Here is a 13310-nt window from a genome sequence, read left to right on the forward strand (position 1 = left end):
CTCTATCTGTTGATTATAAATGTTTATTACTTCTTTATGTTGGTTTCTTTTGTTTGTTTTATACTCTTTTTGTCAAAGGAATCTTATTTTAAGTTATAACAAACACTCAAAATATGCAATATTTCCCCTATTACTAATTCAAATTGTAACAATTGATGTGAAGTAACTGGAGCCTTCAGTAGGTCAATAATTCATAAAAAATATATATTTTGATTAATTACTATATTTTGAGCAAGGACAGTTTTAAAGAAAACCAACAGCTTTGTGTTATTAGAGTCAACATTGCAACTTTTTTCGTTACAATTCACCAGTTTGATCTTTAATTCTACTTATTTGTCTTTATTTTTGTAATAGTATTTTTATAATTTGCTGCAAACCATAAAAAAATCAACTTGGGGCCGCAAATGGCCCCCGGGCCGCATTTTGGACACCACTGCTCCAGCGAATTTGTTATATGTTATTTTATATGTTTATTTTCAGGGAATATGTTAAGATCTAGATAAAGGTGCTGATACATGGGTTTTAATTACCTGAAACTATGATTGATTGATTGATTGAAACTTTTGATTGCACAGTGAAGTACATATTCCGTACAATTGACCACTAAATGGTAACACCCGAATAAGTTTTTCAACTTGTTTAAGTCGGGTTCCACTTAAATTGATTCATGATACAGATATATACTATTTTCATAATACAGTCATCACACAAGATAATCATCAGAGTACCGTAATTTCCGGACTATAAGCCGCACCTGACTATAAGCCGCACCAGCTAAATTTAGGGGAAAATACAGATTGCTCCATATATAAGCCGCACCCGACTATAAGCCGCAGGGTTTTGATGTGTAATTACCGTAGTATATAGGGGTTCCTGCTACCCCGGAGGGGATTGTCGGGACAGAGATGACTGTTTAAGAACGCAAAGCGTCCCATTTATTAACAATAAATCTTTCAATCATTCAATCAAACTATCACATCTTTGACATGGCGAACAGCATTCGTGCAGAGTACAAATAATACAACGGTGCAAAGTAATACAAAGTGCTCGCCTGTACGTTATCAAAATAACCAGCCTACCGGTATATGAAAAGTCAGTCTTTAATCATTGTGTCATCGTCTTCCTCTTGCGTACTAAAACCACCGAAATCCTCTTCGTCGGTGTCGGAGAAGAACAGGCCGTAAATAAGCCGCACCGTTGTATAAGCCGCAGGGACCAGAACGAGGGGAAAAAGTAGCGGCTTATAGTCCGGAAATTACGGTATATACATTGAATTATTTACATTATTTAGAATCCAGGGTGTGGGATATGGAGGGGGTGGGGGGTTAGGTTTGGTTGATGTCAACACTTCAGTCATCAACAATTGCATCATCAGAGAAATGGACATTGAAACAGTGTAGGACTGACTTGGTAGGATATGTACAGCAAGTAGTGGACACAGAGAGAGAGATCAGAAAGTATAAGAAAAAGTGTCTACATTTGATTATTTACATTTGATTATTTACAATCCGAAGAGATATGATGAGGAAGGGAGGGTGTTAGTTTAAGGTTGAAGTTGCCTGGAGGTGTTCTTTTAGTGCGGTTTTGAAGGAGGATAGAGATGCCCTTTCTTTTACACCTGTTGGGAATGCATTCCATATTGATGTGGCATATAAAGAGAATGAGTTAAGACCTTTGTTAGATCGGAATCTGGGTTTAACGTGGTTAGTGGAGCTTCCTCTGGTGTTGTGGTTATGGCGGTCATTTACGTTAAGGAAGTACAGGTAGTTTGACATGTACTTCGGTATCAGGGAGGTGTAGCGGATTTTTTAGACTAGGCTCAGTGCAAGTTGTTTTACTCTGTCCTCCACCCCGAGCCAGCCCACTTTGGAGAAGTGGGTAGGAGTGAGGTGTGATCTGGGGTGGAGGTCTAGAAGTAATCTGATTAGCTTGTTCTGGGATGTTTGGAGTCTAGAAGAAGACTGAATTGTATGAAAACCAAATCCATTTTTGCCCATAAGAAATATGGTTAATCAAATCTGGTAGTGACACCAAAACATATTACCACAAAACACATTTTATAGAGAATTATTTAAGTTTTACAATGGCGAAAACAATTAATTATTTTTCTACCACTTGTCCCTTTCAGGGTCACAGGGGCTGGAGCCTATCCCAGCTGCACTCAACCTGCACAAGTTGCCACCACAGACAACATTCACACTCACATTCACACACTAGGGCCAATTTAGTTTTGGAATTTATAAATGAGGAATTAATGGATAATTATTATTCAACATGAAAAATAACAATAAAAAATAAAATAAATTAAAATATTTAACATCACTTTTACCTTTATTGAAGACTCTTGTTGACAAAGACGGCAATAAGCGGAAAGAAGAAAGTCTGACAAAAATAGTTTCACATTCAAATCACAATTCTTATCAATTTCGATTCTAAAAAGCTTCATAATCAAGACTTAAAAATAAATACTTTCCTACAACTTATTTTCTTGAATTAATGTGTGTTTCTCACCTTCTATGATGGGAATCATCCAAAATGTCTTGAATATAATACAAATAAAGTGAGCTGCAGCAGCCGTCCTTTGCCGCCCTGCACTGCAGCCTGCATGCCAATAGAAACTGTTAGTCAGATGAATGAGTCAGATTAATGAGAGCGACAATCCTTCACTGCCCTAATAAGTATTTTGGAGTGACTGTGTTATGTTATTCATCCAAGGACCAGCTTGCCTTTCTAATCTAATGTGGAATTCTGACAATCAGAACTGATAAAACCGGCTCAGTGATGAAGTTAGCCAAACACACAGTTTTGAGGAATTTGGATGTTTAGGTGGATTTTGTCTGACATCACAGTCAGATGGACTCCCGAATTCAATTAGATATTTAAATATGGTATGAATAATAATAATAATAATAATAATACCTGGGATTTATATAGCGCTTTTCTAAGTACCCAAAGTCGCTTTACATGTTAAAAACCCATCATTCATTCACACCTGGTGGTGGTAAGCTACTTTCGTAGCCACAGCTGCCCTGGGGTAGACTGACGGAAGCGTGGCTGCCAATTTGCGCCTACGGCCCCTCCGACCACCACCTATCATTCATTCAACATTCATTCACCGGTGTGAGCGGCACCGGGGGCAAGGGTGAAGTGTCCTGCCCAAGGACACAACGGCATGGTAAGAGGCGGGGAGCGAACCTGCAACCCTCAGGTTTCTGACACGGGCGCTCTACCCACTAGGCCATGCCGCCCCATGTTATTATACGAGATATATTCACATTTTTAACACAGTGTTTCTCAAACAAAATTGATCATTGCGTATACTTTGTTTTCCATTAATGTGTATATATTAAAATAAACATATTATATATATATATATACATATTTCAACATTCACACACACATTCACACATTGATGGCGAGAGCTGCAATGCAAGGCCCTAACCACGACCCATCAGGAGCATGGGTGAAGTGTCTTGCTCCTGATATATATATATATGTATATATATATATATATATATACACTACCGTTCAAAAGTTTGGGGTCACATAGAAATGTCCTTTTTTTCAATGAAGATAACTTTAAACTAGTCTTAACTTTAAAGAAATACACTCTATACATTGCTAATGTGGTAAATGACTATTCTAGCTGCAAATGTCTGGTTTTTGGTGCAATATCTACATAGGTGTATAGAGGCCCATTTCCAGCAACTATCACTCCAGTGTTCTAATGGTACAATGTGTTTGCTCATTGGCTCAGAAGGCTAATTGATGATTAGAAAACCCTTGTGCAATCATGTTCACACATCTGAAAATAGTTTAGCTCGTTACAGAAGCTACAAAACTGACCTTCCTTTGAGCAGATTGAGTTTCTGGAGCATCACATTTGTGGGGTCAATTAAACGCTCAAAATGGCCAGAAAAAGAGAACTTTCATCTGAAACTCGACAGTCTATTCTTGTTCTTAGAAATGAAGGCTATTCCAAAAAATTGTTTGGGTGACCCCAAACTTTTGAACGGTAGTGTATATATATATACATATACATTTATATATATATGTATATATACATATATATATATATATATACATACACACATATGTATATATGTACATATATATATATACACACACACAGTGTCAGGGCCAACACAGATAGACAGACAACATTCACACTCACATTCACACACTAGGGCCAATTTAGTGTTGCCAATCAACCTATCCCCAAGTGCATGTCTTTTTATATGACGAACATTTATAACCAAAAGGTCAACGATCAGTGTTTAAAGCACGTCATGAATCCATCCATTTTTTTACTGCTTGTCCCTTTCAGGGTCGCGGGGGGTGCTGGAGCCTATCCTAGCTGCACTTGGGTGGAAGGAGGGGTACACCCTGGACAAGTCGCATGTCATGAATATATTAAGTAAAGTAACTTATTGTGTCCCATCAACATAACGCAAGACGAATATTAATACCCTTACTAGGTTAAAGAAATATTTACTGACCCCTCAATACATACTCAATTTTGGAGAAAAAAATACATTCCTGCAGTACTAGTTATTGTCCACTTGAAGGCAGTGTCGTTTTGTTTCGTGTATATCCTCAAGGTTAGGATGATGTGGGACATATAAATAATGTTGACAAATACGATACTAATTTATTTCAGTGAACAGTTGAATTTGATGAATTCACTAGATTGACTTGTGCTTAACAGTGTAACAGTATGCAATGTTGTTTATTTTTTTTAAAAACAGACAACTTTGTATCTACATTGCATTATACAAAACAATACATATTTCATAATATATTTTTCTGGGAAAAGCGAATGGACTGAAAACAATGCTTTTGTGAAATTGCCAACACTTGTGGATTCTAACCACAATATTTAATTCGAATTAGAATGAATCAAACACGTATTTAACGCAGTTAGACCCAGAATGTAATCATCTTTTATGTTTTTTTTTTAAACTATTGCAGTACACACTTGTAAAGGCGATGCTTCCAATTAGCCAGCAGGGGGCAACAAATGACAAATAATTTGCGCCGACAAGTGCTGCACCAAACATTGCTGATTGGTCCATATAGTCACGTGTGTTTCGATACTGACCAATAAGCATTGAGGGGATCTGTGGCTGTTGCTATGGCACTTCAGAGGCCCCTGTGGCAGTTAGCGTCGATTATTTCAAACCGAATGTAGTCTAATTATCACTTTTTGTCACGCTCTTGGCCCCATCGTCTGTTTTATTACTTCAGTTGGTTGAAATGACGGCGATATGAGGTCGGTTTACACGCGAAAACCCTCCTTTTAAATGTAGCTCCGCCCCCCGTGGTTCTTCTGTCATGCGGGCTCAGGCAGCCCTCGAAGCCTTCCCCATCTGTTGAGGAAAAATGGCCGATGTGTGATTACTACTTGCCGTAATAATACATGTATAAAGTGAGTACATTTTGTTCTTTAGATAATGTGGAATATCTATAACATCTGATATGATCTGCTGGCTATGCTCCAACTCTCGATTAAACACACAAATCTGATGTAGTAAAATTAAAGAGCCACTCCACGTCCCGCCTCCTTTTTCCCCTGCAAACCCGGCTGATCTGAAATCCTGTCCTCTGATTGGTCTGTTTCTTTTGATTGGCAGCCGGGTGACCAGCCCCCCCCCCGGTCTTGGCTTAGCGAGTGGAGTGGAAACAGGAAGAGGAATATAGTGGGGGAAGAAAAGAGACGGTGGAGAGGATCGGGTGAGACAAGAAGGTGGTGAGGAGTGAAAGGGAGGAAAAGGGGAGCAGAGGGGAGTGTGTGGACCTCCAGAAGGAAGACATTTAAGAGGTAAAAGTCCACTGTCGACCGGCAACTTAATGTGATCGATTCGCCTTTGCCTCCATAAAGACACAGCGGAGCTTGCATGGAGCATTGTAGTAACACCACTGACATGTTCATAGAAGTCTACACGATTGTTCATCTCTTTATCTTCTATGCTGTTTGCATTACCTCAATTCATTGTATTATTTATCGTGTATGTCATTGTTCTGGGTGATACTGCAGTGTGTGTGTCTGTGTGCGCGCGCGTGCGTGTGTGTGTGTGTGTGTGTGTGCGCTGCACATTCAACAGACACATGCAATTTTCATGTGCAGGTTCAAGAGCAGTGAATGTTAATTTATGAAGGTGGTGGGTGGTGGGGGTGGAATTATTGCAGCTATTTAAACTGTTGAATATTGTGTGTGTGTGTGTGTGTGTGTGTGTGTGTGTGTGTGTGTGTGTGTGTGTGTGTGTGTGTGTGTGTGTGTGTGTGTGTGTGTGTGTGTGTGTGTGTGTGTGTGTGTGTGTGTGTGACAAGGGCAATTACTAAGAATAGTTTAATTGAAAGTTCATCTCGATTTGTTTGACACACTTGCATACAAAGTACATTGTGTCAATATTCAACTTGTGTGCTGTTTTACTTTGCGTAAGACAGACAACCATAGGCTTACTGCTGATAATGTAGAAACATCCATCCATCCATTTTCTACCGCTTGTCCCTTTCGGGGTCGCGGAGGTGCTGGAGCCTATCTCACATAAATACAATACAAACTCTTCAAATGCATTCAGTTGATATGGTTGTTTTTTGCAATTAGATTTTGCATTTCTAGACCAGCTTTCCGACGTACACACACACACACACACACATATATACACACACACACACACACACACACACGTGCATCCAGCAATGAACCCTTCTACCTCTGCCACGGTAAGGTATACATGGCCGTGTAAGCAAAAGACACCCCTCTTTCTCACTCTTGACCTTGCCTTGGTAAAACCCGGCACCCCCTCAGAGAGACATGCTTTATGGAGCATACACAGGGAGAGGCTGCCATTATAGAAGGGGGAAACGGCAGGAGGAAGCAGGGTTATTTTTAGAAAATAGCATTGATATTCGGCTTCCTACTGTACATTCTCTTTTTGTCAAGCACGCAATACACTCACAGACCGCGATATTTGGGCCAGGCTGTCTGAATCGTCTATGTCGGTGCTGACTGTCGGAGCTTTCTCGCGTTTTCTCCCATCTGTTCTCTTCATGTCTGCTCCTTGTGTTAGTAAGCCTGGAAGTCACTGGAGACAGTTCTAGTCTGGTGCAGCCCATCCTTCCTTTTATGGTATTGGATCACAGTTAGCCTCCCTGCATGCATGCACACACACAGATTCTCAGCAAGAGATGCACATCTGCAATGCTGCACTGCAACTAGTAAGCATTGTCAGATTGTGGTAGGTATGTAAAAATATCAGAAGAAAGAATATTGAATAGCACAGTCTACATTTTTCTCTATTGGCTCACTATCATTACCCACCTCTCTGTCAAAATCACACTCTAGCTTGAGGCCTTGCTACCAACTCCAGTCTAAATAATCATTGGTTGCCAGGGATACACAGACACATTGTGAAGGGAAAAAAAGGAAGGTGAGGAATAGCCAGACAGAAAGGGTAAGGCTTTTTTTGCACGTATTTGTAAATAAACTGTTTCAAAACGTTAATGGTGACAGCAAAGGCAATGATGCTGAGTTATGAAGCTTCATCCTCAGCTTCTTTGTTTAGAGAGAGTCACAGATGCAGCAATTCATTGTGGATACGTATGTTGCAGAGAATACATGTTTTATTTGAAACAAACCAATAAAGTCAATGGTATTTTCTCACTCATATGTGTCTGTGTATTTCCCAGAGAGGAGAGAAAGCATGTCTATTTAAAGGTATCCGAGTCTGTACTGGGCTGTCTTTGCTATTTTGGATTGACTGACAGAGAGATCATCCCCTCTTTTTCACTCATATTTCACTGGAAGGTAAGAGTGCCCACTGGGATGCACACACACACACACACACACACACACACACACAGACACACACACACACACACACACACACACACACACACACACACACACACACACCTTATCAACAACATCCTCATGACATCCAATACAAGAGTCGTATCAAGAAGTCCCGACTGTGGTTTGCAGTGACAGGGAGAGGTAATATTGATATACAGCAGTACCTAAACTTACGAGCTTAATTGGGCCTGTGGCGTAGCTCTTAACTTAAAACACTTGTATCTTAAAACATCTGCCATTGAAATGAAGTATAATCATTTAATCTGTGCTTAGCCCCTCCCAAAACAGCACCATTTTAAAACGTAACATGTTTTTCTAAAAGAAAAACACACTTTTATACAATAAATATATTGTACTAAAACAATATAATAGAACAGTGACCAACCTTTTTGAGCCCAATATACTTGGCCTCAGCCATAAACCAAGGCAAGAAGAGAAACACATCAAAGATGCACTCAAAAACTGCCAATATCCGACCTGGACCTACTCAGTGGCCTAGTGGTTAGAGTGTCCGCCCTGAGATCGGTAGGTTGTGAGTTCAAACCCCGGCCGAGTCATACCAAAGATTCCCTGCTTGGCACTCTGCATCAAGGGTTGGAATTGGGGGTTAAATCACCAAAAATGATTCCCGGGCACAGCACCGCTGCTGCCCACTGCTCCCCTCACCTCCCAGGGGGTAAACAAGGGGATGGGTCAAATGCAGAGGACAAATTTCACCACTCCTAGTGTGTGTGACAATCATTGGTACTTTACTTTAAAAAAGGGGAACAACAAGGAAAAAAACAAGGAAAAGATAACAAAGAAGAAACCCAAAGAAAAACCTGAATTAAAGAGCAAAGAGGTCATAACCTTACCCATACATTAGGGGGAAAACAGAACCAATACAGCAGTTCATGAAATAACACAAAATAAACACAACAGTTAAACCTCACACAAAAACAAGACAGTTACTTGTACAAAACCCAAAACCAGTGAAGTTGGCACCTTGTGTAATTCGTAAATACATACAGAATACAATGATTTGCAAATCCTTTTCAACTTATATTCAATTGAATACACTGTATATATATATATATATATATACACTACCGTTCAAAAGTTTGGGGTCACATTGAAATGTCCTTATTTTTGAAGGAAAAGCACTGTACTTTTCAATGAAGATAACTTTAAACTAGTCTTAACTTTAAAGAAATACACTCTATACATTGCTAATGTGGTAAATGACTATTCTAGCTGCAAATGTCTGGTTTTTGGTGCAATATCTACATAGGTGTATAGAGGCCCATTTCCAGCAACTATCACTCCAGTGTTCTAATGGTACAATGTGTTTGCTCATTGGCTCAGAAGGCTAATTGATGATTAGAAAACCCTTGTGCAATCATGTTCACATATCTGAAAACAGTTTAGCTCGTTACAGAAGCTACAAAACTGACCTTCCTTTGAGCAGATTGAGTTTCTGGAGCATCACATTTGTGGGGTCAATTAAACGCTCAAAATGGCCAGAAAAAGAGAACTTTCATCTGAAACTCGACAGTCTATTCTTGTTCTTAGAAATGAAGGCTATTCCACAAAATTGTTTGGGTGACCCCAAACTTTTGAATGGTAGTGTATATATATATTTAATGTTCTATCTGAGAAAGTAGATTTTTTTTGCATATAATCATTAACTTAGAATTTAATGGCAGCAACACATTGCAAAAAAGTTGGCACAGGGGCATTTTTACCACTGTGTTACATGGCCTTTCCTTTTAACAACACTCAGTTAGCGTTTGGGAACAGAGGAGACCAATTTTTTAAGCTTTTCAGATGGAATTATTTCCCATTCTTGCTTGATGTACAGCTTAAGTTGTTCAACAGTTTGGGGTCTCTGTTGTGGTATTTTAGGCTTTATAATGCGGCACACATTTTCAATGAGAGACAGGTCTGGACCACAGGCAGGCCAGTCCAATACCCGCACTCTTACTATGAAGCCACACTGTTGCAACACGTGGTTTGGCATTGTCTTACTGAAATAAGCAGGAGCGGCCATGATAACGTTGCTTGGATGGCAACATATGTTGCTCCAAAACCTGTATATACCTTTCAGCATTAATGGTGCCTTCACAGATGTGTTAATACACCCCCATACCATCACAGATGCTGGCTTTTCAACTTTGCGCTTAGAACAATCCGGATGGTTCTTTTCCTCTTTTTTCCGGAGGACACAACGTCCACAGTTTCCAAAAACAATTTGAAATGTGGACTCGTCAGACCACAGAACACTTTTACACTTTGCATCCGTCCATCTTGGATGAGCTTGGGCCCAGCGAAGCTGGCGACGTTTCTGGGTGTTGTTGATAAATGGCCTTTGCTTTGCATGGTAGAGTTTTAACTTGCACTTACAGATGTAGCGACAAACTGTAGTTACTGACAGTGGTTTTCTGAAGTGTTCCTGAGCCCATGTGGTGATATCCTTTACACACTGATGTTGCGTGTTGATGCAGTACCGCCTGAGGGATCGAAGGTCACGGGCATGCTGTTTACGTGCAGTGATTTCTCCAGATTCTCTGAACATCTATGGACCTTAGATGGTGAAATCCCTAAATTCCTTGCAATAGCTTGTTGAGAAATGTTGTTCTTAGACTGTTCGACAATTTGCTCACGCATTTGTTTACAAAGTGTTGACCCTCGCCCCATCCTTGTTTGTAAATGACTGAGCATTTCATGGAAGCTGCTTATATACCCGATCATGGCATTCACCTGTTCCTAATTAGCTTGTTCACCTGTGGGATGTTCCAAATAAGTGTTTGATGAGCATTCCTCAACTTTCTCAGTGTTTTTGCCACTTGTGCCAGCTTTTTTGAAACATGTTGCAGGCAACAAATTCCAAATGAGCTAATATTTGTAAAAAATAATAGTTTACCAGTTCGAACGTTAAAGGCCTACTGAAACCCACTACTACCGACCACGCAGTCTGATAGTTTATATATCAATGATGAAATCTTAACATTATAACACATGCCAATACGGCCGGGTTAACTTATAAAGTGACATTTTAAATTTGCCGCTAAACTTCCGGTTCGAAACGCCTCTGAGGATGACGTATGCGCGTGACGTAGCCCGGCGAACACGGGTATGCCTTCCACATTGAAGCCAATACGAAAAAGCTCTGTTTTCATTTCATAATTCCACAGTATTCTGGACATCTGTGTTCGTGAATCTGTTGCAATCATGTTCATTGCATTATGGAGAAGGAAGCTGAGCAAGCAAAGAAGAAAGTTGTCGGTGCGAAATGGACGTATTTTTCGAACGTAGTCAGCAACAACAGTACACAGCCGGCGCTTCTTTGTTTACATTCCCGAAAGATGCAGTCAAGATGGAAGAACTCGGATAACAGAGACTCTAACCAGGAGGACTTTTGACTTCGATACACAGACGCCTGTAGAGAACTGGGACAACACAGACTCTTACCAGGATTACTTTGATTTGGATGACAAAGACGCAGACGTGCTACTGTGAGTATGCAGCTTTGGCTTCTAAACATTTGATCGCTTGACCGTATGTGCGCAACTTTTTTTTGCGTATGTACGTAACTTTTTTAAAATATATAAGCTTTATGAACCTTGGGTTAGGTGAACGGTCTTTTGGGCTGAGTGATTGTGTGTGTTGATCAGGTGTTTGAATTGTATTGGCGTGTTCTATGGAGCTAGGAGCTAGCATAGGAGCTAGGAGCTAGCATAACAAACACGCAGGTGTTTTTATGCAGGATTAATTTGTGGCATATTAAATATAAGCCTGGTTGTGTTGTGGCTAATAGAGTATATATATGTCTTGTGTTTATTTACTGTTGTAGTCATTCCCAGCTGAATATCAGGTACCGTGAGTATGCAGCCTTGGCTGCTAAACATTTGATAGCTTGACCGTATGTGCGCGTCACGTACGTAACTTTTTAAAAATATATAAGCTTTATGAACCTTGGGTTAGGTGAACGGTCTTTTGGGCTGAGTGATTGTGTGTGTTGATCAGGTGTTTGAATTGTATTGGCGTGTTCTATGGAGCTAGGAGCTAGCAGAGGAGCTAGGAGCTAGCGTAACAAACACGCAGGTGTTTTTATGCAGGATTAATTTGTGGCATATTAAATATAAGCCTGGTTGTGTTGTGGCTAATAGAGTATATATATGTCTTGTGTTTATTTACTGTTGTAGTCATTCCCAGCTGAATATCAGGTCACCCCCGGCTCTCACAGCATCTTCCCTATCTGAATAGCTTCAACTCCCCACTAGTCCTTCACTTGCACTTTACTCATCCACAAATCTTTCATCCTCGCTCAAATTAATGGGGAAATTGTCGCTTTCTCGGTCCGAATCTCTCTCACTTCATGCGGCCATCATTGTAAACAATAGGGAACTTTGCGTATATGTTCAACTGACTACGTCACGCTACTTCCGGTAGGGGCAAGCCTTTTTTTTATCAGATACCAAAAGTTGCAATCTTTATCGTCGTTGTTCTATACTAAATCCTTTCAGCAAAAATATGGCAATATCGCGAAATGATCAAGTATGACACATAGAATAGATCTGCTATCCCCGTTTAAATAAAAAAAATTCATTTCAGTAGGCCTTTAAGTATCTTGTCTTTGCAGTGTTCAATTGAATATAGGTTGAAAAGGATTTGCAAATCATTGTATTCTGTTTTTATTTACAATTTACACAACGTGCCAACTTCACTGGTTTTGGGTTTTGTATAACAAAACACGGTGAGTTGCTGATCTCGCTATTATCATCTGAGACGTTGTTTTGTGGTGAAAGTCACTCAAAACAGTTGGCTGATGGCGTTCCTCAATGTGTAAAGTGCACAATAAAAGCAAGAAAGCCAAAAAACTACAAAACATTTCTGTTGGGGGCGAATGCGCTCTCAGCGTGAGGGGGCGTGGTGAGGTTCATTTGCATCTTAACAACTCCGCCTTTCAAAACAAACCGTTTTAAAAAGGAGAAAAAAATGGCTTGAATATAGGACTCTAAAATGAAATCCATGCAAACTTTTCACACACAAAACACTATTACATGTTATGTAGACTACAAGGAAGTGTTTTAACTGTAGAAAACAAAATCATGATATGATTCCTTTAACATTCTTTGCTGGCACTCCACTCATTCTGCTTCAGTATTGTGCAGACTGGCAGTGATACACTTGAAGTGCATCGCCAAGTTGGCGACTTCCTTGTCGTTTTTTGGATGATTTTATTCTTTAATTCAATGAATACTACCCACTTCTCAGCACTGTCCTTTACACTCCCTAATACTGGGTTTACTGCGACATTTGCTATGCCAACTAATGGTGGGGATGCTTGTAAATCCAATGTTTGCTTGCAACATCAAGCATAACAATTAGGTGAGGGACAGCTCTTATCTCAAAACATTCTTAAGTTGGGGCACTCTTTAGTTGAGGTACCACATATTAAGTAAATATTGGG

General features: G+C 39.9%; 1 protein-coding gene across 2 annotated transcripts in view; it reads left to right on the forward strand.

The window, feature by feature from the left end:
- Positions 1 to 5160: 5160 nt before the first annotated feature.
- Positions 5161 to 13310, forward strand: part of LOC133650630 (uncharacterized) — a 67389-nt gene continuing 59239 nt past the window's right edge. The window contains exons 1-3 of one of the 2 annotated variants that reach the window (XM_062048114.1): positions 5162 to 5428; positions 5634 to 5821; positions 7693 to 7810. The gene's annotated coding sequence lies outside the window, so the exon portion shown is untranslated. Of the gene's footprint in view, positions 5429 to 5633; positions 5822 to 7692; positions 7811 to 13310 lie in introns of both variants that reach the window. The other variant, XM_062048115.1, reaches the window with a different exon arrangement.

This window comes from Entelurus aequoreus, linkage group LG05 (assembly GCF_033978785.1).
Source record: "Entelurus aequoreus isolate RoL-2023_Sb linkage group LG05, RoL_Eaeq_v1.1, whole genome shotgun sequence".
Classification (NCBI taxonomy): domain Eukaryota; kingdom Metazoa; phylum Chordata; class Actinopteri; order Syngnathiformes; family Syngnathidae; genus Entelurus; species Entelurus aequoreus.